At 32.4% G+C, this 27,638-nt stretch overlaps 1 pseudogene; it reads left to right on the top strand.

Annotated features, from left to right (window-relative positions):
* The first annotated feature begins 1,976 nt into the window (after window positions 1-1,976).
* LOC120154977 lies at window positions 1,977-3,112 on the top strand (annotated as a pseudogene).
* The last annotated feature ends 24,526 nt before the right edge of the window (window positions 3,113-27,638 follow it).

Genomic DNA, 27,638 nt, shown 5'->3' with positions numbered 1-27,638 from the left:
GACGCAAATTGACATTTTTCTACCAATAAAACTTGAAGACGTTAAGTTCAATATGTCCATTTGTTCGTGACCCTTACTGCAAGAGGAAACAAGATTGAGCATCTCGAATCAATTTTCTGAAGATGAGCCTAAACAATAGGGATATGTTGGAAGCAAAAAATAATAATTCTATCATGCATTAATTACATTTTTTTCATGTTAATGAGATTAATCCTGAAAATCTATCCCATGAGGATACCTCTTCTGCAAGGACTTCTGTGTATGAAATGATGAACGACTTTCTTTCATTATCCCTTCGCAAATTGAGAAAATATATATCCTTTGTTATACCCATTTGATCCTGAATTATTTTTTCTTCCGGTTCAACCCTAACCAAGGATCATTCTCCATACTGGAAGGAAAAGGTGAAGGAAATATGCTCGCATGAGTGAAGACCATCAATTCATGTAGTTTCGAAGTAAAGTGCGAAAAATAATAAGGAATCACAAAGTAGATGAAATGCAAAGTGCAAAGATCAAATCAAGGAGAGAACAAAAAAAAGAAATGAATGGGGAGTGAATATCCAAAATATTTAATGTGGTATATAACCACACACTAAAATGACACCGTTTTAGGTGCTAGGGTTCCAAGCATTTGACGCTTGGTTTATTAGCGTGGGGAGTGTCCCCATTTTGTAATACTAGTCACTAATGGAATCTTTTGTTTGTAGCTAAAAAAAGAAAAAGAAGAAAGAAAACATATTAAGTATTTCAAGATAAATGACTCATTAAGCCTCAAGATTGATCAAGTATAATCGTTTCAAAGTTCCAATTCACCATAAGATCATGGAACATCAAGAGAAAATAAAAGACATTGCAAACAGATTCAAATCGAGCAAGACCATATTAAATACAACATAACGGATTGATCATTGGTTCGATAACCCTTAAACATTTGTTTGAGTCTATTTATCCCTTTCTTTCATAACCGTGAGCTCTGGCCTACATTACGTCCCTTAAAAGTCCCTTTTAATCATACATGGATTTCTAAACAGTAGAGACTATCTTCAGATTTCATCCTGTCCATCATGATTAATCATTTATTTATAAAAGGTTTTCTAAAATCTGTAATGCACGATAGAGAAAAAATGACAAAGGGGGTTTATGACGTAAAATTTTGAATAACGACTTGAAACAAAATGAAGATTCGACTTGAAAACCTAAAAAGGTAGCTCGAATATGAAGATCGTGTAGCTCTTGTATAGGAGGTGATCTCACAAATCTCTTGATAAGACATCGCACAACCCGAATATGCTCATGAGATCTGAGAACCGGAGAACACTTCTAGTAGATGAGCATAGAAGCTACTCCATCATATCAGTGAACATCAAAGAAACGAGAATGTCATATCTAGATCAAGGACAACAACCCAAGACACCTTATCTTTCCAAGCTTAACACTACCTCAAAGTTAGCATTAATCTTGGCACTTGTCAAATAACTATAATTTTTTTGAAGGATTAAAAGTGTAATTAATTATTTGATATCCAATGAACTCTTGTATTATGATTTGTCTCAATTGTAAAACCTAGAAAAGGGTAATATTTTTTTTCAAAATTTATGATTAAACATTTTTCAAAATTCTTTTAATTGATCTTTTTCATATTTTGAAAATAAAAGAACAAGAAAAAATTTTCAAATAAGACAATCTCTTTGGAGTATATCTTGGTAGTTGACACATGTCTTTTAGACACAACACTTATGCTTAGAATCAGTACTGGAGTAAGAAATGATAAATGTTGGGGCATTTTTTAAAGCAAATATCATCCATAAATGATAAGTGTTGGGGCATTTTTGAAGGCCCATATCATCTAGAAATGATAAATGATGGGGCATATTTTAAGGTCTATATCATCTAGAAACGATAAATGTTGGGGCATTTTTGAAGGCCCATATCTTCCAGGAAGGCAAGATCATTGAATTGAGTATACATTTATTTTTAATAAGACAAAAAGGTGTGAAGAATGAAAATGGTGAAGAAAAGAAATCAGAGCTCACTATATATGATTGCTTTGTCTATCATCACAATATACAGTTGCGTTATTTTGGTGATTTCCCATGCATTAATGTTTGCAAGCCAAAACATCACACTTATAATCCCACTGAGCTTTGCTCTTTGGTGTCCTTGCAATGCTATACAAAAATCTTTGAACACCATGCAAAGAACTTCCCTTGTTGAAAAATCTAGGCAAAAGCCACAGGAAAAGATGAATGAGTTGTTGAATGTTTTACAAACCAATAACTATGGCGCTAAACCAATATTGTGATCATGTGGTGTTTCCATAAATTCTAATTTCACCCAAGATGAAGGTTGTCTTCAATAACGACCGAGGTTAAAAAGGAGTAATGGTGAAGATTTCTTTCCACGGAATAGGAGATGGAATTTTAACAGTAATAAACTAGCGGAGCCAACAAAGATTGAACGATGGACTGTTGTTAACTTCTCGGCACGATGTGATACAAATAGCCTTGTTCAAGATCTGATTAGAGGTGGAGACATGAAAGGAACTAGGATAGATCCTCCCTTTGATGTGTTTCAAGAGTCAAATCAAAATAGACGTTGCTCTTCTATTGTTAGAATGGATAAAATGTTTGGGGACATCCGATCTAAACTTCTTGGAGCTCACAGTTCCTCCTTTGTGTTTTACTTGACAAGAAAAATTTTGGTCTTTATGAATCTTGCTGAGTTTGACATAGTCACACAAGTGTATGGCTCCAACTAGGGTCAATGATCAGTACCTTACGAATTTGCTTCTGAAAATCAACTCAAAGCTTGGAGGATTGAATTCGATATTAGCAATTGAGAAAACACCTTCAATTCCATTTGTTTCTAAGGTTCCAATCGTTATCCTTGGCATTGATATGTCTCATGGCTCTCCTGGGCAGTATGATATTCCATCAATTACTGCGGTGGTCAGCTCTAGGCGGTGACCTTTGATTTCCCGCTACATGGCAGCAACACATACACAACCTTCAAAGCTTGAAATGATGGATTCTCTTTTTAAAGCAATAATAAAAGCTTTATTGGATTTATATAGAAGTTCAGGTAAGGATAACCAAATTCATCAGGGTTAAAATTTGCTGGGGTAAGAAGAAATTGACATGAGTCAAGAATTGTAAGGATGCACACTGGTGCAAACAAAGAGTGAAGACAACCAAATCAGGGATAGAATGAAGACTGCTCATACAACCATTCCCATCACATATCAAGAGAACATGCATAAACATACTCGTCACATGAATTTGCATCTTTGCATCATACATTCATCATCGTATTGCAATAAGAAAAAGTTTTTCCCTTCTCATAAGGATTTTTTATAATCTCTTTTGAGAAACTAATTTCATATTTCTCAAGATTATTCATCTAAGAACATCAATCTAGTCTTTCTTAAGATTGTTTTCCCTGAAATCCTTATTTCATTTTTCTTAAAAGATATTTTTCTTTTCTCACGAGGACATCGTCTAATTTTCCTCCCTCGAGAACATTTTTTCCTCTCTTGAGGACAAATTCAAAAGGTTATTTTTATCAAAATAAAAATTAAATCAAATATATGAAATAAACTTCATCTTGATAACCATGAAAATATCCAAGATAGCCATTCATAAATGCATCATTTTCCAAATATCATTTAGGAAATAAAAGTTTGGTGATGACTAGGAGTCCTCAACACGAAGGAACAACGTCGTTCACAGATTTGACATCCTGAAGTGAAAGATCAGATCTTCTAAAGGTGACTATATCTCCTCAACAAGAATGAGCAATGTCATTATTGGATTTGACATCGAGAAACGATTAGCTCTCCTCAACAGGAAAGAGTAATGTCATTTTCAAAGAAAAATTATCTCCAGATAACTAGACTTCCTTAGTAAGAAGGAACAATGTTGTCTCCAGACTCAAAATGACTATTCATCCTCATCGAGAAGAAACCATGTAAAATTAAGCCGTCAAAATATGACTAAACATCCTCACCACGAAGGAACGATGTTGTTTTCAGATTTCCCGATAAAAGGAATTATTAAGGCGACTAGATCTCCTCAACATGCAGAAATAGACTGTCTGTCACCTTTGTGATTGTTTATCTCTAAAAAAAGTTTCGTCTCATTTGAGAAAGTTTTTTTGAAACAAAATTGATCTAACTTGAGATTGTTTTCTTGAAAACAAATTTTGTCTCGCTTGAGATAGTTTCTCTTGAAACATAAACTTTTGAGATTGTTTCTCTCCAAACAAAGTTTAATCTCACTTGAGACAGTTTCTTTTGAAACATATGAATTTGCGATTGTTTCTCTCAAAACAAATTTCATCTCGCTTATGACAGTTTTCCCTCGAAACATAAATTTTGTAATTTTGCACTTGAAACAGAAAATGATCTCACTTGAGATTGTTTTCCTAAGAGAAAATTTCGTCTCGCTTGAGATAGTTTTCCTTCGAAACAAAATTTTTGAAATTGTTTCACTTGAGACAAAATTGATCTCACTTTAGATTGTTTTCCTAAAAACAAATTTCATATCGCTTAAGATAATTCCCTTTGAAACGTAAATTTTGAAATTGTTTCACTCGAAACAAAATTTTATCTCACCTGTGATAGCTTATTTGGAAACAAATTTCTTTCCACTCATTTGATTTCACTAAAATGTTGAATATTTGATAGGAATTCCAAGAGTTAGCAGACAATTTCATTTCACAAATCCATGATGAAGAAGAAGATTTCATTTTCAAGTCAAACATTGGAAACCACGACTAGATCTCCTCAACGAGATAGAGCAATGTCATCATTAGATTTGACATTGAGCAACGATTAGTTCTCCTCAACATGAAGGAGCAACGTCATTTTCAAAGTCAAACTATCTTTAGTCAGTTAGACTTCCTCAATGCGAAGGAACTGTATTGTCTTCAAATTATTCAGATTGACCTGATTTCCTCAACAATAAGGAACAATTTCATATGAAAGCGGCCATAACTCCTCAATGTGAAAGAGCAAGGACAATTTACATCCAGATAACCAGACTTCCTCAATACGAAAGAACAATGTTATCTCCAAGTACGACTAGATGTCCTCAACATGAAGGAACAATGTCGTCCACCGACCGATCTCTTCAACGCGAATGAGCAGTGTCATCCTCAGACAACCAAACTTCCTCAACGCGAAGGAATCATATTGTCTTCAAATTATCCAGATTGTCTCGATTTCCTCAATGGGAAGGAACAATGTCATATGAAAGTGGTCAGAACTCTTCAACATGGATGAGAAATGTTATCTTCAACACCGCATTATCTCTAAATTGACTCGACTTCCTCAACGAGAAGGAATAGTGTCATCTTCAAAAGCGGTTAGATCTTTTCAACGTGGATGAGCAGTGTTGTCATTAACATCAAGTTTCAAAGAGAAAGAGAGAACCGAAAAAAAACTCGTTGTCTTGTCATCTTTGCCATATTCTTGTTAACACAATAATGGGCAAAGAGGTGCAGCTGTAGACACCCATTTTTGTCTGGAATTTAATGGTTTATTATTATTATTTTAATTATTATCATTATTATTGTTACTATTGTTAATATTATTTTTTATTATTTTTTACAGGTTACAAATTGGCCCAAACCAGTTTGTAAACTGGGCCCAAAACTCGAAGCCTATGTATAGCAAGCCCAAACCAATTAGGGCTTCACCCTTTTCCAATCCAACATCCCAATTTCCACCGTTATATCTAGATGCATATCTAACGGTCCAAGTGGCTCCAAGTCTTAGGGTTTTTTACCCTTGCTGAGATCCCGCCGCCAACAAAGGGACACTGCCGTCGCGCGTATGGTGCAAGCACCAACCGCTCAGCTTCCCCACCACGTGAGCCACCGTCGATGAACCTCACAGTCACCGTCGTCGGTAAAAGAGCCAAAACAATAAAAAAATCAATCAACAAACCAAATCAACCAACACATTAAAAACTAAATTAAATCCAAAAAAATTAGGGATAATTATCTATCCAATCCTAGGGAAAATTATTAACCTACCGAAGAGGTTGGCTATTTCACCCAAAACAATCACCATAAATCAAGGAATAAACCAAAAAAAAGGGGGGAGAGGAACCAGTTCGAATAAAAAAAGAAAAGCCAAACGAAAGAAAGGAAAAAGAAAGAGATAAAATATAAGAGAAGAGGAAAAGAAAGGAAAGAAATTCCTTACCTTGGTTCGAAGCACGTAGGAAGTCCGAAAAGTCACCGATTTTTTGATGTTTTTCGAAAGGTAAAAACCCTAGATCTAGGAGATTTGGTTGGGTTTTAGGCGAGACAAGCCTTGATTTCAGGCTTAGAGGATAGAGAGGAATTTTTTGTGGGATTTATTTTCTTTTCAGCCACCATCGGTCGTGGTCGGACGACGGTGAAATGTCGCCCGACAGCTGCGACTGCCTTCCCCGGCGAGAGAAGTTGAGAGCTTTTCTATATATATATATATATATATATATTAAAAGGGTGAAATAAGGCAAATGAGGGAGATAGACGGGTTAGGCCTTGGTTTTAACCTTATATATTGAGTGTGAAACGACGTAGTTTCAGGGGGAAGGTCGCGTGTTTTGAGAAAGGGTCTAATAGCAGTTTAGGTCCCTCTACGTTTGTAATGTTTTTTTCATGGTCATTAATGAAATTTCGAACTCTTTGGATTTGAGCCTAACTTTTATTTCATGTTACATTTTCTTCCTAACCTATGTGTTGAAATTTTACATCAAGCATGAAACTTACGATATTTTCATTTTATTCCTTACTGCTCTGTAATATATGTTTGGTTTAATGTCTATTCTCATCTATTGATTCATGATTCTGTTCATTTAGGTCATTGGTTGTGTATTAGTGAATTTATGGATATTTATGATCTAGTTCCTAAACTTGTTTGACTATTGTTTTAGTCCTTACTCGTTATTTTAGAGAATAAAAATTTAGTTTAAACAATAGATCTTAATTTTTAATATGAGTTCATTTTAATCATTGTTCTCATTTTACAAGTGAAATTTCATGGGCTTATTATATGTTTGTGCTTTAGTATGTTGTCCTGTTAGGATATAATCCTTTTATCATTTAGTTTCATTTTAGTTTTACTATGATTTAAACTGTTTAATTAATTCATTTTTTTATTTTTTTAATGTCTTATTATTGTGTTATACACGTAAATATATTTGCTTAATATTCCGTATTCCCTGTATGTTTATATATTGATTATCTCTATATATTATATTCACATGAATTAGTCTTGTATCAACATATTGTAGATCTCTCATGTTTGATTAAATATTTTAGTAGTTAATTTGAATACTTTCAAAAGACATCCGTCATAGAATGGGCATAAAAAGCAAAAATTTTAAAGAAGTAGTACGATTCAAGACGACATTCGAACGATAGGTGAACTTGAAATTGATCAAATTTATTTTTATAATAATAATTAATTAATTCTTTTATTTCAGTTTAATGGCAATGTATGTTTATTAAAATGATATGTCATGTTGTTCTGTGAAATTACCAATAACTTTTGTTCGATTCGTGATCTTTAATAACAATGAAGAGTTAATATTCTTTTATGGATGAGAAATAGATATGATAGCTTTCCCGATGGATGATTGAGAATCTCGAGACTTCTTTTCAAAATAAAGAATTTTCCCTAATAATAATTTTTCAATAAATGATTTATTGTTCAATAAATAGATCATAATTTAATTTTTATTCGAATTTATAATTTCCACTATTTACAACAATGTATAAGAATTTGGACGCTGTGAGGGTGATAATCATTCTTCACGTGTAATCGGCTCTCAGATCCTAAAAAATGATTTTTTTCATAAACACATACCAACTTTTACCTTTTTAAATGGTTTTTTTTAATTGTTTAAAAGATAATTTTAAGTATTCGACCTATTTAACCTAAAAATCGATGAGAACTTCAATTGAAGCTAATTCAAAATCCTCATTTTTTTTTGAAAAACAAGTCATTATTTCTTTTAAAAGTAATTTTTTTTAAAAAAAATGCCCAAATTGGCATCCAGATTCATTTCATATTAACTTTAACCGATCGCCCCAAATGCTCGCTCGTATGTTCCAATATCGACCGATTTCGCACAATAAAATGCATGATTGCTTCTTTAAAATAAAATAAAATAAAAATACGCATGATGATGATTGCTTCCTCAGATAAAGCAAACAAAACAAAAAAAGAAGCACGCATGATTGCTTCTTTGAAAAAATAAAAAAAATACGCATGATTGATTTTAAAGGCAAGAGGGGAAATAGTTTCAGCCGTCCTGCGGGTTTTTAGTTTTGTTCATCTTACTCACTGGACTAGTCACTCTGTAACCTGTAATTTCTGATTTAAATCAATTTAATCCCATTTGCTTTGGTCTTTCAGCCTCCATTATATTTGTTTTTCATTTATTTCTCTAAATTCGATTTTATTTCTTGTTGTTTATATTCGTTTCATGCTATTTTACTTTTGTTCACTTTCGTCCAACATCATGTTGTTATTTATTTTAGTTATTTATCCCATTTTCTCTTCAGTCTTTAACAAGTTACACTTTATTCATTTAAATTTTTATTGACGATTTATGCCCTTTAATTTCCATATTTTTATATTATGTCCCTTTTATTTTATGCTATTTATTTTTTATTCTTTTAATTTTAGACCTTTAATCTCTAGTATTTAAATTTTAGTACTTTTAATTATTACAGTTTTATTTAATGTTCTAGTATTTAAAGTTATTCCTAACGAAGTTACTTTTATAAGCTTCCTAAGTGATGGAAGCGTAAATGATAGGGAAGCGGTGATGAATTAATGAATGTTGCTCTTGTTGAATAATCAAACCTAGAAAGCTCTAGACTCGATGAAGAACAAAAGGTAATGATAGGGGAAGGTGGCAGCAACAACTAGGATTCTTTATGGTTTCTTTTAGGTGTTGAATCAAGGCAATAAGTTTAGAACAAGATAAACAAAAGATAAAGAAATTGAAAATAAAGTAAGATAATAACGAAATCAAAAGATCTCCTTTATGATGGTGAACGGTAAAGATACTTGATGGTGCGGATGGATTTGTGAGAAATAAATGGATAAGTGTCCTATCGAATCCTCCTAGTTACAATGAAAAGGCAAACTCGATAATATGACTCTAACCAACCGTCCTAATCGTGATGAAAAGGCAAATTAGAGTGAAAATTAATCTCCCGCACAAGAACTTGAAAGAAGAAGCTTCAAAAGCTCAAGTTAATCAATATTTGCAAAAACGAACTCAAGTTGTATTATTAATCAAAGAAATATGTTTTACAAAGTTGAATGAAGCCTCATTTATATAGGGAATGAGTTTAAAGGTCCTAAATAACTAATTAATAAAATAATAACAAACTAAACATGTTTTAACTCTAATTTCTAATAAAATAATAATAACTAAAAATAATATTTTAACTCAACCTTAATTTCTAATAAAATAATAAAACTAATCCTAAAAGATAATGCATCATCCTATGTTTAATTATATTCCAAATAATCAATAAAAAATATTAAAAATTCGTAATATTTACAAAATCCCGTATAAGATTTTTTTCGTGCACTGTCTTCACTAAAATGTCCATATTTTAAGTTTCTGATATCAGAGTGATGCAATTCAAGAACCGTTGGGTTCTTTTGACCCGGATCCGACCCGACCGGCTGCCACCGATTTCTCCACTACAACTGAATTCCAGCTGGATCTACAATAAAAACATAATAATATCATATATTTTACTTTCATCATTATGTTTCAGTAAAAGCAAAAAGAAAAAATAAAAGCAAAAAGAAAAAGAAAAAGCAAGAAAAACATAATGATTTAAATTATTTTATTTAAAGAAAAAGAAAAAAAAGTTGTAAAATTGGGTTATATGAACCCGAAGCATCATGTATTAGGGGGCTCTCCGGATGAAAAAAAATAATAAAAAATGAAATTTTTGAGTAATTTTGAAGGTATTGTTTTGTTATTTATTTTAATAGTTTGAAACAAAAAAAAACTTATCTTGCATGTGTAAATAAAACAATGGAAGGAGAGTGATGGGATTTTTACCTTAGAAAGGTGTCGATCGGGTGATTTATGATCGTCGGAGTATTTGAGCACCAAAGGGTGGGGGGTTCCATTCCCTTTCGAAAAAATCAATAAGAAGCAGAAAAATGTTCAAATATTTTTCTGCTATTTTTATTTTATTTTTTTATTAACTTTCGAAAACAAAAAAATATAACAAAAAGGAGAGTACCTTATGTTCTGCCAGAGCCTCACCGGCGTTCGGAGGGTCGTTTTGCAGATCCGAACGGTGAGGAGGAACGTCTCGAGAAGAGGAACAACATACTAAAATTTGGTCCCGATCCAACGGCGGAGATCGAAACCCGAGAAATTCGATGGGTCTTTGGCCATTTCACGACGATCGGAGCCTCCCTTGACGACACAGAGCCCAGATCTGTGACCACCACATCGATACGAGTATCCCGGTAAATTTTGGTGGCCAACGGCCACCGGAGGCGGCGCAGCGGTCGGCGACGGTCAGTGGTGATCGGGACAGTGGCCGGCAGCGACCAACGATCGGACAAAATTCTAGAGAGAATGAAGACCCTATCTCTCTAAAAAAAATTAAAAAAACAGAAAAATAAAATGTTTAAAAAAAAGGAAGAAAGTTTGTATTTATAAAATAATTTCGGGAAAAATCGCGTTTTAGATCCTCCAACAATTCCCGTGTTTTTATAAAATTGTAATTGGAATGAATTATTTTTATAATTTTTCATTTTCAGTTTGTGATTTAAAATTTTTGGTATAATTTCAGTTTAATCCCCCACTTTTTGCATGTTTTTACACTTTAGTTATGTGTAGTATAATGTCAGCTTCTGAGCACAGAAATGAGGTCAAGGCACCTGCACACGCACCAGTTAGTGAAAAATCGATGCCTGTAAGGGGGTGTTTGGTTCAAGGAATGTGGGATTCCCATGGGATGGGAATCCCACATTCCCATGTTTGGTTGGCTGGAAATCTCATTCCCGGTAATGTTTTATTACCAATAGTAGATTTTTTGGGGTATATTACCGGGAATGTCATTACCTCCCTTTCCTTAGGTATTGTAACATTACCGGCGTTTTGGACTAAAATGCCCTTAAATTTTTATTTTTTTTCAAAAATATCCTTCTTCTGTCATTGAATAATAAAAATTCTACGAAGGTTAAATTACAAATTTATCCTTAAATTATTTTAGATTTACAAAAAAAAGTCTATAATTAAAATTTTATATGAAGTTTAGGGGTTACATTTTTTTTACCCTTTCATTAAACATTTTTTATATTTTTAATTTTGTAAAAAAATTATATAAATATTATGAATTTAATTTTTTAAAGAAAATATATAAATATTTTACAATTTGTAATATTATACAAATATATAATAAGGACAATTTGGTCAAATATACATTCCAATAATCTTTTATTCCTTTGACCAAACACGGTAATCTTACATTCCTGCTAAACCAACCAAACACAAAATACAACATTCCCAGTAATCCTATTCCCTGGTAATCTTTTATTCCCACTGGTAATCTTACATTCCGTGAACCAAACGCACCCTAAATGTTTTAAGGGCAATGCAGGCCCAACAAGCTCAGCAAACTGTTAACATAGGAAACAATCAACTTGTTATGGCTGCACAGCTGCAGGCATGGGCACTTGAGCGTAATATTGATCTGTCGCAGACAGCAAATGCCAACTTGATGGTTCAGCTGCTAATGCAGTCTAAGATGGCTTCCTAGCAAAAAACAAATGAAAGTAGTATGGCTTCTCAGTCATCACCTATGATAGTATCCAAGCAGCAGGTCTCTTCTCCACCAGTTCCAAGTGAGAGTTCTCTCCATGGTAATTCATCTAATGATATATATGCCCAGTCTGGCCCTGCAAAAACCATACAGACAAGTATACTGGGCCCTTTTTGCTTAACTTCCAGCTCTGGGGTGGTTAACAATGCTAACAACATTGGAATGATACAGTTGGCTATTCATGGTACAGGAGCAAAGTTTCCAAATATTTGAACAGTGGGGTAAGCTGGTTTGGGAAGAGTATGGTGACGCTCGAGAGAAACCAGAGCATTCTCCACCAAAGGGATACTGGAAGGCAAATTTTACAATTTCATATTTAATCCAATGAAATGATGACATGCATCATCTTTGTATTGGTTGAAAATTATAAAAATAATATAATTATTTTTTAAAATTTAATTTTTGCTGATGTGGCATTTATCATGTCATCACCTTTGCGTATGTGACATTGCCACATCAACTTGCGATGTTATGTAAGCTTATCATGTCATCTCCATGCGTTGACTGTTAGTTGACTAACAAATTTCATCCAACGAGAGTGTTTTTTGACGTAAAATAAAACGTTAAGGGGTCAAATATTACAATCCTCATTCTTTACTTGATTTAGGATTACTCATTGTTACATTAATAATTATATAAAAAGAAAATAAACCATCTAATACATTCAGAGTGGTTTCTACGAAGCCAGTTGCTACAACTATTTTTGAAAATTTCCAAGTTCAATGGGACGCTAAACACGTAGAAAATCATTTGAAGACTATAAAAAAATACATGAAAAACAATATGTACAATTCACGAAGAAAGTGGATTGGCCTTGGACGACAACATGAAAATGATAACCTACAACAAAGTGACATATGATGTTATAGTGACGGTAATCTATTTACACTATTATTTTAATAAATGAAAGTTACATTTTACTTGTTATTCTAATTATGTACATTTAACAGGCACACCCAAATTTTGGACAATTTTTTAACAAAAAAAAATTGATTCCTATGATGATATTGCTCTCGTTGTCGGTCAAGATTTAGCAACAAGAAGTTTCGCAAGAAATTTTTTTTGATATATACTTGGATGATATTAATGAAGGTTCAATGCCATTAAATTTTGATGTTGAAGATGTTTGTGAGGAAAGATTAAAAGCATCTTCATCGGGCACATCAAAAAGTAAAAGGATGAATGTTCAAGAAAATATCGAGGATGATTATATTTAATTTGTAGGTGAGAAACTTGGCAAAATTACTGAAGCATTGAAAAAGGTTACAGAGGATAAGACACCATATCTTTATGAAGAAGTTGTGTCAATGGATAATGAGGGATTTAATGACGACTTCCTTTACGAAGTGTTCGATTTTTTAGCGAAGAATGAGCTGGAGGTCAAAGCTTTTTTGGTTAAGAAAACAAAACATAGGAAAAGATGGATTCAAAAGTTTGCCCAAGGTTAAAATGTATACTTTTAAGGCGATATAATATTATATATGTACTTACACAATATCTTAACCTTATTAATGTGTTGTACTACTAAGTATGAACTTTGATAATATCGTAGGTTTGATGTGTTGTGGTATAAATTATGAACTTTGATGAATCATAAACTTATCGCTAGAAAAATACGTGCACTGCCAAAAGTTTCAAACAAACGACAAATTCTTGTGAAATGTTGAACTTTTGACGTAGGAAGAAAATTATACATTTTGATAAGTTTATTTCAACATGATATAGTATTATTGTTTTAATATGATGTAGTATTAATTATACACTTTGATAATATTAGTGTTTTCAAAAAATTATTAGTTTTTAATATAATCAACATAAATTGCTCATTTTATCTATTTAATTTGACATACTTATAAATATAAAACATTGTTTATATTCAAAAAAATGGTAAAGTATAATTTTTTAACAATAAAATTATTTTTTAATGAATTTTAAAAAGTAAATTTTTTTTATTATAAAATATGTGTAATTGTTTACTGAAAATATATTCTGGAAATTGTTTTCAGAAAAATTAATAAAACAACGAAAAACATTTTACATTGCAACGTCCAAACAATGAAAAATGTTTTCTAAAAAATGTTTTCAGTGAACAAACCCTTTTGTTTCAACTCTCAAACCCCCCTTTGTTTACTCTTCTCTACAAATCATGCCAGAGTTGAAGATCAGAAACAAGGAATCCGTTAACCACCTAGTCCCTGTGGATCGATCCTTATTCTCACTATCCTACTTTAATTTATTTCTTTTATTGAGATTAAGGAACATTTTATTTTGACATCAAAACAACACGTTGTCACCTTTTATTTTTGTTAACTTGACTAGGACTTTTTATTTATTTTACAGGCTAATCCTAACCCTAACTTGTGTATTTATTATTTTAGTATTCTAATTTCATGCACAATTCATTGTAATCCCTAAATTTTTGGTACATTGTTATTTTATTATTTGGAAAATACTTTGTATATATTTTTACATTACTATTTTATCCAATGTCACTGAAGTGCAATTTCATACGATATTTCGAACGAATTGGCATCCAATTGTATTTTTAAAAATTAATCAAGATTAATAAAAGGATCCTATATTAAATCCTCGCTCAAACTTGTAAATTCCATTATTAAGACAAACTATAATCGATTTGGTGTCGATTCCGTTGTTGTGGGGTGCTTATCGTTCTCCGTACATAATTGATTCTCAAATCCTTTCAAATAAATTTATCATAAGACGTAAACCCACTTTTTCTTTAAAATATCTTCTAAAATATCTTTAAAAAATACGAATTTTATATATCCAACCTTACTTAACCTAAAAGGTCGATTGTGACTCTAATTTAGATTTTCACAAGTCGAGTTTCTTTCCAAACTCAAGGGCATACTAAAAAAAATAGATAATTATTTGAAGAGTATTTGACAAATTAGAAGTTTAAAAAGCAGGTGAGATCTCTACTTATACTATAAAACCTATCATTATCGCAGGGCTTGAGTTAATAACGGTAGAATAACTAAAAAAAGTAAACGTTGAAATTTAATTGACAAAAATTAAAACTTTTAAAGTTAAGTGACCAAATCAAGAATTTAGTCAAATGTATGTGGTGAAATTCGTAATATTACCTGAACTTCAAGGAAAGGGCAGGGAATAATTCGTCGTCTTTATGGCTTATAAAATACCCATTGTTTTATGTGCGTGGTTTACAGAAAACTATAACATGGTATACGCATAATTTTAAGACGAACTTAAATTTTTTTAAAAATATTTATATATATAATAATTTTAAAATTTTAAGTAACTACACCGCCACCCTCGGTCCATCCCTAGTTTAAAGGTGTGAACCCAACCCGTCTTTACCATGGTTTAATTTTCGCAAAATCCTTTGATTCTGAATTGTGGGAATCATCTCTGGTTTACCAAAAAAGAAAAAGAAAAAGAAAAAACTCATCATTCTTTTCCGGCTCAGTTTTGAGTTCAACCAGGGCGCCCCCCGGTTCGAGAGGCTGCCATCACATCTCTTCAATTTCTTTCCCATATTTCAACAAGTACCGTAAATTCTAGTTCTTCCTCCGTAATAAAGTACTTTTTTTCATCTTATAACCCTACTCTCTTTCCCCTCCCCTCATCATCAAACTGAATGTTTTGGTTACAGTCTTAAGCATTCATCCGTTGCTAAATTTAGATAGTCAAAAAAATTGTATGGTGTTCTTTTTCATTTGTGATGGGATGCTACACATTTCAGTTTCGTTTTTTAAGAACGTTTAGCGGTTGTACTCTTATGTTACTTGTTAAAAAAAATGAAGATGAATCATTTAGCGCTACCTGTAACTTCTCTAGAAAGAAAAAGCATTACGTAGAACGCTTGCATTATCCATGTTTAATCTCCGAGAAGAAAATTCGAAACCAAATGATTTTGTTAAACGATAGATGGGATATTCCAACAAGCTTTGGTCTAGGCATTGGTCCACCGGCAATCGCTCGATTTTGGCATATTAACTGGCATAGGTGTTTATCCATCGCAGGAAAAAAAAAAAAAGGTAATGAGTTTTTTTGTAATTAATTTATTTCATTGCATATATTTTTCTTTGACCAATTTATTCATACGAGTATGGATTGTTGAAGATGATTCCTGGTGGGTTATCTTCAAGCTTGAAGCCCCTGATCCGGATCTTTCGCCCTTGGCTGTATCCATCTTCTTAAATCGCAGCTTTGGTTGCTGGGAATTCAGATATGTTCTCCAGTTGGTCGATTGTCTAGCCAACACTACAAACTGTATAATACAAATAGCAAACATTGCAACATCTTACCATTTACGTTTACCAAATTTGAGTAATTAAGAAAAACCAAGTTTTGAACGCCAATGGTCAAAGTAATCATTGTTGGCCCTAAAAATCATGAGTTCGAACGCAGTCACTGCAGCAGTGTGATTAAATGTTTATTATTAAATAATTAAAGAATATTTATAACATATATTTCTTTTAATTACTTTAACTCAATAAAAAAAGTTATCTGATTTTTGTTTCATCATTAAAATAATTTTCGGATAAGGCTAAAAGAGAGACACCTCGAGCTCTGCTAGATCTGACGAAACACCCACAGGTTTCCATTTTGCTTATTCTGTTAGAATTGTGGTGGCAACTTACTCACAATTTTAATAGTAATAATTTTCAAATTATTAAATTTTCTGTAAATAATTTAATAAGAATAAATCAAATGGATTTTGACGTGAATAACTCTAAAATCCCCCTAGAACTGAAGTTATGCGACTGAGTTTAACGTGAACAAATCAAATGAAATAAATTTAGATGAAAATTGAGGAAAGAAAAGCCAACATATTATAAATAGAGGATCCATCCAACCCATGGTTGGTTCAACAATGGTATCGGTTTCTGTAAAGCTCAACTGATTTAAACGTGAGTTGGTTGCCGGGTTGGCTTCAGGCGAAACTCTGTACGGTTAAACCGTTGAGGCTCGCAGCTTGCTGCTTATCCAGATGGTGGTACTATTTCTATTTCTAATTTTTGTGGCTATCCCTCATTTCAGAATTTGATCTCTTCCTCTTCTTCACTTTTCCAACAGGTTTTTACACATAAGGATGAAAATTATCATTCTGATCACTTTTTTTCCCTACTTTTTTCTGTCAAATACAATTAAAATTTTTCATCCTTAAATTTTCCACTTAACCCAACAAAGGCTTAACCTTATTCAAACTTATAATTCTTAACTATTAAACTTATTTGGAAAAATTTATGCTTTCGATCCCAATAATATGATATCTTATTTCCCATTTATCAAATTGTATGATTAATTTTTTATAATAATTCTTTAAGGGTAAATTTTAAATTTCATCATCCATTTTTATCATTAAATTTTATTTTTTTAATTTTTAATTGATTTTTTACTTTATTCCTATGTTAGTCCCTCCGCGTTAAATATTTAACTACGATATGAACATAAATTTCTCTTTCAAAACTAAATTTTTCTTAAAAAAAAATTGGTTTCATATAGCCTTTTATTTTTCTGACAACTGAACATCTTTTTTCAAATCCCAATAATGAAGAGTTGAGGAAGGAGAGTCAAGTTATATATTTTGATTTCATGCTAATTGAATGACATATATAGTAAATTAGAGCGATCTATGATTTCATGAGTTTTTAGTTGATAAATATAATTTCGTGAGTTTTAAAATAATTTTAGAGAAATATAAATTGACAAAGTGATAGGAAACAATGATGCAAGTTCAATGTATATAAAAATGAAATTTAAAAAGTGGTAGGAAACGACGATGCAAGTTCTTTTCAAGGGGCAGGATAGGGACAGGCGAAAGGGTAAAGCGAAACCGCTATAAATAGCCGATTCCATTCATCTTCCCCAAAGAATATTAAATGAAGGGAGTAGTTTATATTTTATGGGTTGCAGAAAATCCTTTGTCCGAGTTTCAAAGGTGTGAACACGACCTTTTCCCATGATTTACACTGTAAGCTTTCAGTTTTGTAGCTTGCAGCGGTGAGGACTGCTTCTGTCTGCTAACTTCTTTTATTTAAATTTTTACTATTCTTTTAATTTCAAATTTAGATTTATATCAATTACTTTTCATGTCACGACAAATTATTTTAATATTTTAAATAATTAAACTCTTCTTTTTCATTAATACTTGTATAATAATGGTTCTGCATGTTTTTTTTTTCTTTCATCGAAACTTTTTAGTTTAACTTTTTCATTGTTGAATTTTGTATCTCTTCGACTAACCAAGATGATATTTATTTATTATCTTATTGATCTTTTTTACTTTAGACTCTTTTATTAGATTTTGATACGCAATTTACATTTATAGATAGGTTTATCATGACGCCTAATTTTAATTTGAGGTTGTTTTTCAGTAGTTTAGTTCTTTATTGTTGTTTGTTTGCCGATATAGTTAAATTTATATGTGTTTATCTTTTATTTGTGTTCTTTTAGATGAATTTTAACATTTTTATTGTATGGTCTTTATATAATCTTTAGTAGTTAATTTATTGTATCATCGGTTATAAAACATTATAATTATATGTATAGTTTACAAACTTCATTATTATTTTAATTTTTTTTTAATAAAACTGATGGCTCTAATTACATGAAAAATACTTGTATAATCGAACAAACCACTATTATATTTAATCATTTTATGTTATTTATTGATTTTTGTACATGACTTCTTTCTAATTTCATATTAAAATTATGTCTTTTATGTATAGTTTACAAACTTCATTATTATTTTAAATATTTTTTAATAAAACTAATGGCTCTAATTACATGAAAAATACTTGTGTAATCGAACAAACCACTATGATATTTAATCCTTTTTTATGTTATTTATTGATTTTACCAACATAATTAATATTTTATTTATTAATAAATTTTTAATTAAGTGCATATAGCAATATATTAAAATTGCTAATAAAATCCTTTTTTTGAGGGTGATAACAATGCTTATGTGTTCGGCTTGAATGATTTCATAATTAATATTTGAGAACACAATTCGAAACCATTGTTAAATCATTGAAATTAATTCAGAAAGCTGTATATTTTTAAAAATAAAACAACGTGTCAGTTCAGTGATTAGATTGGAATGTTGGCCTACTTATCGCCCGATTTCGGCATAAGGACATCACGCAATCGCTCGATTTTGGAATATTGATACGGGCATCGGGCGATCGGCAAAGACGCGAAATCGCTCGATTTTTTCGATATTCGTTCGAGTATTGGACTATTCACTGTCGATTGGTTAAGACGCTGTACGTTTAGGAAAAGGCGTGGCGCTTTCTTATTTGAGAACATGTTTTTCTTACTCTGTACGGTTAATATCTTTTTTAACACCCTATAGATGATTTAATCTGATCTAAATCACATTAATTAGGATTATCGGAACGACACATAATAAAAATTTTAAAAAACTATTTTTTTGTTAAACCTTTTAAAGAGTAGAACAATTAATAAATAAAAATACAAGTTCAAAAATTGTTCAAATATAAAAAACAAAATTCAATAATATCTAATATCAAAGCAAGCTTCAAACTCTAATATACATACAAAATGATCTACATGCCTCCTAACTATATGAGTATTGTACTTCGCAAGCGACACAAAAGAAACTTCCATTACATGTCGATAATTGCACAAAATCAATTCATTTACATTGAAATGGTAAATAACATAATGAGATTTGAGAAAGTCCAATAATACAAAATTATCAAATGCTGCTAAAGGGCAAGTAGATATATGGTAACACATAAAATTTTCTTAGTGATCCAAGCATATACAAGTTCTAGTGATAAGTTGAAATTCACTAAGTGGTTCTTCAGGTAAAAGTCGAGAAGCTTACAATCTAGAGGAAACATAAAGAGAGATAGATTCAGGAGATTGAGTTGGGGAGTCTAGTGTGTTCCAACAAAACCGGATAAAACTGTACAAATAGTTTAAAAACAATACTGGTTTATTTAGTAAAACATATTTGAAAAATCATATTAATATCCTCAAACCGTCTATAAGGACTTATTCTAGTCTTATTGGACGTAGGAGCCAACCTAAGGAGCACCTTGGGCCATAATGACTTACCTTAGCCGAAGCGTAGAAGCCCACCTAAGGGAGTGTCTCAAGTCTATAAGAACTTACCCTATGAACAAAGTAGAGGAGACATTCTAAGGGAGTACCGTATGGATCCATAAGGTCTTACCCTAGGCCTATTGAGCCTAAGAGCCTACCCAATGGTTACCTTAAATCCATAAGAAATTATCAGATTAGTCGAAGTTGAACCTGAAAAGACTCCAAAATAGATCCTGGATAGCACCCCAATATAAATCAAATTAAATAGTGAAATAGTAATATTAGAATTAGGGATGGGCATGGGATCTGAATCCGAAGGGTTCTGATTCCACCCGACTCAATCGGGTTGATTTTTTTAAAAAAAAACCGAGTTCGGTTCGGGTTGGATTTTTTAAAGGTGATGTTCAGGTCAGGTCGGGTTCAGGTTTAGGGTGAAAAATACCCGACCCGACCTAGAAAAAATATAATTTTATCTTATAATATTAGGGATAATTACAATAATACCCATATATATATTATTTTTTAAATTAAATCCCTATTTTCTTTGAATAAAAATAATATATTTTTATTATTTTGAATCGGGTCGAGTCAGGTTCAGATTTTATCTCAAAAGATTGGGTCGGGTTGGGTGGAGGGTATATATTTTTCGAGTCGGGTCGGGTTGGGTGGAGGATGTAAAATATTCGGGTTGGGTCGGGTTGGCCGAAACCTGACCCAAATCGGAGTCGTGCCCTTCCCTAATCAAAATCATGAGGCATATATATATATTGTATCAGAAATAGAAATCAGGGATCATGTTCTTATTTTAGATAATTGAGTTATAATTTTAAAATAAAAATATTCACGATTATAGGAAACACAATAGAAGATCCAATTATTTTTTTGGAGGTACTTAATAGTTATTTGGAAGGGAAACATAAAACTTCAGTGAATGAATTGGATTTCATAAACGAGATCCCTATTAAAAGGGTTTGATAACTAAATGATTTAATTTAACATTCAAAACTTAATACTTCATGAATATTTAGAATTTGAATACACCAAGGAGGTATTTAGGAACTTTTACATTAAAATTAGTTAAGGTTTAGATATAACATGAGTGACTACATTATTTAAGTTATCAAGGGCATTTTAGTCATTTTGACTCTATGAGAAATTTTGGTAATTCATCTAATAAGGATAAAACAATAATTTGCAATATTTTAGATTTCTAATGATTTATCAAGCTTTTAAGTCCATCGAATAAATCGAAATTTAGTAACGGGATATTTATTGATTATTTATATAGAAACACTTCATGAATATCCATTTCTTACTATTAATTACATTATATACTTAAACAAATCATGATGTGATCACGCCCACTTCAGATCCAGAAGTCATGCCACAAGGTCCCATTACTAGATCAAGGGCCAAACAATTCAGGGAAGTACTCTTAACTAAGTGTCTTGAAACTTTTGATTCATTTGACAACTTGACACCCTCCTATGTTAAGTTATATAATGTTTTAATAATTAATGAATAACTTAGTATGAGCACTTCGTGCACCTTGTTATTTTTTTAAGCATATTAGATAGACTTGCATTCACATTCATCATGGCAGCATACATACATTCGTGTAACTTATTACATTCATCTTAGTTCTTGAGTTTTTCACGTGTTGTTTAATGGCATTTGTAGTTAATAAACATGCAACCAAAAGCTCACAATCACAAGAACATGCACGGCAACAAGGTATTAGTTCATAACATATCAATGCCATTAAAATACTTGTTTTCCTTGCACATGTAGGAACATTAGAACATGCCTCATGTTGGGACAGCATAATGGAGCACTTAGAAGGCACATCCAGCTCACCAACATGGCAGCAAGGTTTAGTGGAGCATGACACACAATTGGTAGCTTTTTAGAGCATTAAGAAGACATGAACAACTCATCAAGATATGGCAGATCGTGGGGCACTAATTAGTGTTTAAGTTCAACTGGAAATGCACAATGACAGCTCGACACCACCAGCCCTTGTTTTGCTAATTATTTACCCACTCAATCAAGCTTGAAATGAAGACAATACACACCAAGTTTTTGCTGCACATCCTACACGAAATTGCACTACCAAAACAGCCCATGTGTGTGACTAGCAAAGCAAGATGCTTGTCTCCACTTAGCCATAACTTGAAGGATTCGGCCAAGGAGACATATTCCTACACTTGACCGAATATACACCTAATATATGCATGATAATTATGTTTAAATTATGCCTTTAAATTATGTCTTCAAGAAAGTGTAAAGGATGGCCACATCACCATGCATTATTCGGACAAAACATTTTCAAGTCCTATAAATAGGATTTCATGTTGCATTGTAACATAGACTTTGATTATGAATTAAATTGAGAGTTATTATCTTGCTTAAGTCCTTGTGACTTTTATCGACTTATCAAGTAATTCAATTACTTGTGGCGTCAATCCTTATTCATCTTGATACTTGTGGTTCCTATCTCTTTATAGATAGTGGGTCAAAGTCCTTATTACCACCCCTTAGTATTGATTTGTAAGGATGGGTCTTTGCTCGTTGTAGCACTGGTTCTTCCTTGGTCATTCTAAGATACTATCCTCATCATATTCCATTGTTTCATTAACCATACCATAACCATAACAATTGTCTTCTGCTACCATCTCTATAATAAATTAACCTACCATTTCACCATCATGTTTACCACCTAAACCTATCTATTTGAGCTATTATCTTATGTAGGTTTTTTGCTTCCTTTTTAGATCCACAATTAATCGATAAGGTAGAATCACTTTACATCAAGTGATATCGACCCCAATGAACTTACATCAAGCGGTAATCAGAGCTTTAGTGGAAGAAGCAACGTGCAACAAAAACAAAAACAAAAATACAAAAAGAAGTGCATTTCACATGTGCAAGAGAAAGAAATCGAAAATCAACAAGAGAAAGATTGAAGCACTCATTAACAAGTTTCATCACCAAGCCATTCAAGTAAGCACTTGATTAATTGTGGTGATAAAAATATTTTGAAGTGACCTTTTGTAAGTAACCCTTTTATTCTCTTCTTTATATTTCTAAGCCACCATTCCATTATATTTTGTTTACCATCCATACTAACTCTTTTGCAGCCGACGCACAAGTTAAATTACTTGATTCGGTCTTGAGTAAAGTCATTTAGAACTTGTGATAAAGAGAATTGAGAGGAAAAAAGCTTGAGTGTGTGAGATCAAAAGATGACAAGTAAAAGCCCTAAAGTCCTAGAGTGCAAACATGAGCAGATTGAATGACATTCAAGTTTTCTTGGAGTGAACTCATGAGGCTTTGTGAGAGAATTATTTGGTAAGGTCCTTTACACATTTCCTTTTATTATTTTACTAACATGTCTCTTCCATCCAACATATTTGTAGTTAAAATGACTTTGAACATTCAAAGTCAAGAAGATGAACAAAGAGAGAATATCTTCCATACAAAATGCCATGTGGGAGATAAATTTTGTGTAGTGATCATTGATGGAGGAAGTTGTACAAATGTTGCAAGCACTTACATGGTGGAGAAGTTGGGTCTAAAGACTTCCAAACATCCTCATCCTTACAAATTACAGTGGCTTAATGATGTGGGAGAAGCCAAGGTAACCAAACAAGTTGTTGTTCCTTTTTCAATTGGAAGATACAATGATGAAGTTCTTTGTGATGTGGTGCCCATAAGTGCAAGCCATATTATATTGGGACGTCCATGGTAATTTGACAAAAAGGCTACCCATGATGGATTTCCAACAAGTATTCTTTCCAACATCAGGGAAAGAAAATCATTTTGGCACCCCTGCCTCCAAGCCAAGTTCATGAATGTCAAGTGACCCTTAAGTCAAGCATAGAAGAGTGGGAGAAGGAAAATAAGGCCAAAGAAAGTCCTACTCAGAAGATGAACATATACGCCAGTAGAGGAGATGTTCAGAAACATTTATCGACCAAGAAGGCTATACTTATACTTATGTATAAGGAAAGTTTTCTACTTACTAACCCTCCTAAAGGTTTGTCTTCTTCTGTTTCTAAACTTTTACAGGAATTTGAAGATATGTTTCCTGAAGAAATTCCAGATGGATTACCACCAATTAGAGGAATTGAACATCAAATTGATTTCATTCCTGGAGCTACCATTCCTAATAGACCAGCCTACTGGAGTAATCCCGAGGAAACGAAGGAATTACAAAGACAAGTCAAAGAACTACTAGACAAAGGATACATTCGGGAAAGTTTAAGTCCTTGTGATGTACCAGTTTTGTTGGTACCAAAAAAAGATGGAACTTGGAGAATGTGTGTGGATTGTAGAGCTGTAAACTAGATCACTATCAAATATAGGCATCATATACCTCAGTTGGATTATATGCTTGATGAACTTAGTGGAGCCAGCATCTTCTCCAAAATTGATTTGAAAAGTGGCTACCATCATATTAGAATAAAGGAAGGAGATGAGTGGAAAATTGCAATCAAGACTAAACAAGGTTTGTATAAGTGATTAGTCATGCCTTTTGGCTTAACTAATGCCTCTAGTACCTTTATGCGCCTAATGAACCATGTCATTCGGCCTTATATTGGTAAGTTTTGTGTTGTTTATTTTGATGACATCCTGATTTACAGTAAGTCCTTGAGTGAGCATGTTGAACATTTAAGGGTCATCCTTAGCACTTTGAAAGAAGAGCACTTATACGCTAATCTCAAAAAGTGTGCTTATTGTACTGACCAAGTTACTTTCTTAGGCTTCATTGTAAGTTCATAGGGACAAGAAGTGGATCCGGAAAAGATTAAGGCAATTCAGGAATGGCCAAAACCTGTCAACGTCAATCAAGTTCGGAGTTTCCATGGATTAGCTAGTTTTTACAGGAGGTTTGTACCAAACTTTAGTTCTATTACCGCCTCCTTAACAGGAATTATTAAGAAGAATTCAAACTTCTCTTGGGCCAAAGAACAAGATGTAGCATTCAAAGAACTCAAGGATTGTTTTAAAAAGGCTCCACTATTAGTCTTGCCAAACTTTGAGAAGACATTTGAAGTTGAATGTGATGCCTCCGGAATTGGGATTGGTGTTGTTTTGAGTCAAGAGGGAAAACCAATCGCCTACTTTAGCGAAAAACTAAATGGTGCAACTTTGAACTATCCAACCTATGAAAAAGAAATGTATGCACTCATTCGGACATTTGAGACATGGCGGCACTACTTATTGTTAAGGGAATTTTTTATACACACTTATCTTGAAGCATTAAAACACATCAAGGGACAACAAAAACACAACAAGAGACATGCCAAATGGGTCGAATTCCTTGAATCATTTCCCTATGTCATCCGTTATAAGAAAGGAAAGGATAATATTGTGGCAGATGCTCTTTCACGCAGGTATGTTTTACTTAACACTTTGGATGTAACATCCTAAATTATGGGTTGGTGACCAAATTGTAAATTTTAAAAATTTGGTGACAAAATTATAATTTATTTAAAAGTTCAATGATTTATGTATGAATATTCTGTATTGGATTAAATGGTAATTAGGGAATTATGGAAGGGATATAATGGTTTTTTTATGAAAAATATATTTATCTCTTATTAAAGAGATAAGCATATGGGTAGGGAGTATCTAGAAGCTTATTTCCTTCTTCTTCTTCTTCTCCTTCTTCTCCCCGTAAGCTCCATAGCAAAGGTAAGATTTCTTAGTTGTTGATTATTAGTTAAAATTTAAGTGGAGTTTTAATCATTAGGTGATACTTAAGCTTAGGGAAAGCTTAAGTTATCTTAAAATCAAAAGATGAAGAGGTTATAAAAGATTAAAGAAAATGAGTTTTAAAGTGAATTTCTGAAAAAAGAGTTAATAAATGAACGTTGAGATGGAATTTGACTTGTCATAGGTGTTAATAAGAAGTTATAAGTGTTAAATCAAAGTTTAGATAACATGAAAAATTGGGTATGATTTTTAATTTTAAGAATCATGAAGAGATATGGAAAATAAAGATAGTTTATATGGATATAAGTGGTTTATAAAGTGATAGTTGAGTTTAATGACATGATAGGGGCTTAAAATAGAAGAATTGAGTGAAGAGTTGATATTTTTGGGCTTGAAATATAATTTCTGGGTAAGGTGTATCGATGCACCCTTTAAAGAAGAAACATCGAATGTATTTGGTGCACTGATGCACAAGTAAGTGCATCGATGCACCGTTAAGGATGCATCGATACACTGTATAGTGCATCGATGCATACCTTCATTAAGAGTTGAAATTAGCTTTTCTCTTAGCCTAAGAAGTGATAGTTTAAGATATATCTAATGTAATTAGTATACTGATATGTATCAATGTATTGCTATGTAGATTTAGAGCGTAATACTATTCCGGAACAATCAAAGGATTAAGATTGATTCAAAGAAAACAAGGCTAAGGTGAGTGCAATTTAAATTGTACTTATAGAACGAACATTGGCTTGCGATGAGCCACTGACAGAGTTACTATGGTAAGAAGTAACTCTTAAAATGTTATTGTATGTGATATGTTTAACATGTTCTATGTGTTGTGTGATATATATATGTGCTTACATAAGAACATGAGAGATCAAATAAGCTATGTGATAAGGATATAGAGAGTGAAATGAATGACATGAAAATGCATGTATGTTTGATTATATGTATGGATATGTTCTTGTAAATGTTATGTGGCTTAGGTAAATAAATGGAAAGATGAATATGATATATATGATATATGTGAAGCATATGATAACAAGAGATACTAGTGATATTCATGTTATATGAATATGAGAAGTGTTACAAGTTAAATGACATATGAATATGAATCATATGAAAGTGACATGTACATGTGAATATGTGAAAGTGTGATAACATAAATAATAATGCCCATGTTATGTTATACGAGAGCTACGGGTATAGTTGGCATGCCAAGAGTCGAGGGTATATTAGTCCTTCAGGACATAGTGGTCATTCGAGACGTATCCAGTGGTCCTTCGGGACGTATCCAGTGGTCCTTCGGGACGTATCTAGTGGTCATTCGGGACGTATCTAGTAGTCCTTCGGGACATAGTGGTTTTCGGGACGAATACTGAACAAATGTTCGGTGCCCCATGAGGGAATTTATACGAGATGTGGTGACAGCATTAGTGCACAACCTCAATGTACTCACATACCTTAAGTTCTCACAGGTGTATATGGGCTAATAAAAAGACAATAACAAATTCAATACATATGATGCATATTCTTTTGGGGATATGGAATATGTTACATGAATTATATGATATTATATATGTTTATTTGTGAAATGATAAATGTGTTATATGATATACAGAAATGATAAATATAAGATCATATGATAAATATAGATTTCGATAATGAGGGTATATGTACATGTATGTATTTTGATATATAAAATGTACTATGATTTCTGTTATATGTTTTATATGCCTCACTAAGTCAACGACTTAGCGTGTGATTGTTTCATACGTAGGTACCAAGAAGAGGAAGAATGATAAAAGTTAAGCAAGACAGGTCAGTTCCTCCTTTCCAAAGATCAGATCAGAAAAGCATTGTATAATATGGATGTTATAATACGGATGGTAATTGGCATGTAAATAAAGATTTGAATTTGATATGCTCTAATTAGTTTTTCTAAAATCATATGAATATCTTTTATGTAATTTA

Source organism: Hibiscus syriacus, unplaced genomic scaffold (genome assembly GCF_006381635.1).
Source record: "Hibiscus syriacus cultivar Baekdansim isolate YM2019G1 unplaced genomic scaffold, ASM638163v2 tig00111156_pilon, whole genome shotgun sequence".
Classification (NCBI taxonomy): Eukaryota; Viridiplantae; Streptophyta; class Magnoliopsida; order Malvales; family Malvaceae; genus Hibiscus; species Hibiscus syriacus.
This window is presented reverse-complemented; position numbering and strand designations above follow the sequence as displayed.